General features: G+C 49.1%; 1 pseudogene; it reads right to left on the reverse strand.

Moving 5' to 3' along the window:
- Positions 1-2,247: 2,247 nt before the first annotated feature.
- The window catches only part of LOC101589765, an 8,343-nt pseudogene continuing 7,557 nt past the window's right edge, over positions 2,248-3,033 (reverse strand).

The following is a 3,033-nucleotide window of genomic DNA, read 5'->3' on the forward strand; positions in this document are numbered from 1 at the left end:
TTTCCTGAGCTGCCCACACTGGCAATCAGAGCATTAGCCCCCTCAAGGTGGCCCAGCTGTCTGTGCACCCATGCAGAGAGCCTTCTTCATGCATCACAACCAATTACACTGCCCACAACTCTTCCCATTGGCTTGACCTATCTGTTTCAGTTCTAAACCAAACTACTTCCTTACTGGCTGGACAGCTATTACTGTCCATTGTGGTATTGGTCACATCTAGACCCATCAGTATATCAAGCATCAGAAGGAGGTCCCTCTTTCTCTTCTGCATAGACACTAGGAGTCAGGTCCTGTAGTACATCCTCCCAGATGGGTTTGTGGGCCTTGTACATCATGGGTCCCAAAACCAGTGCCAGTTCAGCTGCCAATGCCAATTCAGGCTAGCTGAGAAAGAGGCTCACTGTTAGAGGTACATCCCCCAACATGTGAGAGTGGGGGCCTGTGCCAGCCCACTTCTGGGATGGGCTGTCTGTATCCATACCCTCTATAAGGTATTTTGTCTGTACTTCTACTGTCTGTTGTTCTGTGATGCTTTCACAGGCATGCAGAGCAGCATACACTGCTACCAGCTGTTTCTCAGTCAGAGAATACCAGCTCTCTGCTCATCTGTGAAACTGTAACCAAAACCCAACAGTGTGCCTCTGCTTCCCTGTTTTTTTCCATAGGCCTTAGCTAAATCCATCATCATCCACTGATGATCAGGATAAATGGCAGGTTAGGGTCAATTATTTGTAGGGCTTGCACCTGCATAACAGCCCTCTTTGAGCCCTATAAACAAGCAGCTTCCACTGCCTCTGTGCATCCCCATGCGGTGCCCCCTTTGGTCATCCGGTATAAAGAGTACAGCAGGGTAGCCAGGTGAGGTACATCTACCCAAAACCTAGCAAGCCCACATACAACTGTAATTGGCCAGCTGTAGCTGTCATGGGTCTAGTCTTACTTGACCACATAACACCCAAGAATTTGGTAGATGATCCAGCTCCTTGAATCTTGTCCTTGCTCACAGCCCACTACCACATCAACAAAGCTTCCTTCAGATTATGTGTGGTGGCTTTCAAATCTGAAGGCACTCAGGTTAAAATAGTATCATTAATACAAAACAGTGACACAGAGTGTGGCTTGGCCCACATGGCCAGATTCTGGGCCACCAGGCCAGGACACAAAGTTGGATTATGCAAATAGCCTTGTGGCAACATCTGGAATGTCCATTTATGCCCACCCAGGTGAAGACAAATTGGTCCTAACTTCCAGCATCAGGGTAAGACTTCACAGTCATTCTCTATGACCCTTGTGGCTTCTACATGAGACATACTAAAGGGCTCTGTGCATGGTTTATGATCCCTGCTTATTCCAATTTTAAGACAGTCTGTCCCACATCCTCATGGCCTCCAGGCAGCCAGTACTGCTTCACACACACAACCCGTGTGACCCGTGGGAGAGTCAGCAGTGTGTGGCATGGATGGCCTTAGACTATGGATTTACCATGTGATTTTGCAAATGAAATTTTCCCTGCATGATATCCAGCAGAGCACCAGTCAGTATGCTCACCTCCAGTATGTATTCAACATAAACATCCCACAGCCGTTGGTGTAAGTGCCCCATACCCAAAGTCACTTGGGCCTTCCGGACCCTGATGTAGTGACCTCCATACTCTTCTATGCATGCAGTAGGTCCTGTAAAAGTGGTCTGAGTTCCTGTATGTTAGTGTTGACTCAGCTCAGGTATCAACCAATGCTAGAACACACTGCACATTTTTTGGGGGACCAGTAGATAGCCACTTCCATACGTGGTCTCTAGTTCTCTGGGACCCCAAAGAACCTTACACCTCAGCCTGCCTTATGACCTGTGTAAAAGGAGACATTCATTTCTTCCTGCTTCCCTGGGGCCAGTTTGGCCTTCTGGCCCTGGCTTATTGGCCAGTATTGCTGCTTATGGTGTAACTACCTCCACAGAGTCAGCAGCACACCCAAAGGCTGCCCATCTAACTTATCTGCAGCTGCAGCTAGGCTGACAGCTAGCAGGTCTACCCAGATTGGGCACCAACCAACCTTAAGTGGCCCCAGATCAGGGTCCCCTTTCTTTTTTTTTCTTTCTCTTTTTCAGGTGGCAAAACAAGGATTTTTTTTTTTTAATCTTTCTAAGCTTTATTTAGGCTGTAAGGATTACAGAGGACATACCTAACCTTACATCCTGCTCCATCTCCTCCAAAGTCCCCTGGGCAGGCACAGCTATTCTTTCCCTCCAGTCTCACTTCTCCTCCTCTTTCTTGTCCTTCTTGCCATCCTCGGTGGCCTGGAGGCCAGGGAGCCCATGGCATTTCAGATGACTTCATTGTTAGGATCCATGCCTGGAAGGTTTTCTAGGACACTCTGAAGGAACTCTGGGTCCTGCATGACATTATAATCATCTTCCTCTTTGGCTGGCTCAGAGGTGTCCTTGGCTGAACTGGCATCCATGTTGGCTGACTCTGCCTGACCAAACTCTGCTCCCTGCAGGGACATCACATGGCATAAGCGATCTGTTCTTCCTCCGTCATACTGCTTAGGTCAGGAAGCCCAGTGCAGCTAAACTCCTGCTGGCTGATGGTCATCTTCAACAGAGCATCATCTGAGTCTTTGGTTCCAATAGTAGTGATCCCAAAATCAGCTGCGGAGGCTGCGGTTGCCTGCCAGACCTCCTCCTCCTCCTCCTGCCTCTGCTGCTGTTCTTCCATAGAAACACAAAGGGCCAGGACCAGTTCAGGATCAGCACTGGGATCTACTCCAAATTCAGAGTCACTGGCACCAAGCCCCAGCATGGCACAATCCTCGCCAGCCAGAATGGGAGAACTGATTAGCACATCAGCCAGGCTGGGCCCAGGAGGCACTGTCACCAGATGAGAACCGGTGCCATCTTTGCCAGTCAGTGTGTTTACAAGGCTGTTAGCTTCTCTGTGTTCACCTCCTCTTCCATCAAATTGATAATGTCAACATTCACTTTCTCGAGTCCTAGGCCAGATCCGGTGAGTGTGTGGAGAGCTTCCTGCTACCCTGC

Source organism: Octodon degus, unplaced genomic scaffold (genome assembly GCF_000260255.1).
Source record: "Octodon degus isolate 3935 unplaced genomic scaffold, OctDeg1.0 scaffold00195, whole genome shotgun sequence".
Classification (NCBI taxonomy): domain Eukaryota; kingdom Metazoa; phylum Chordata; class Mammalia; order Rodentia; family Octodontidae; genus Octodon; species Octodon degus.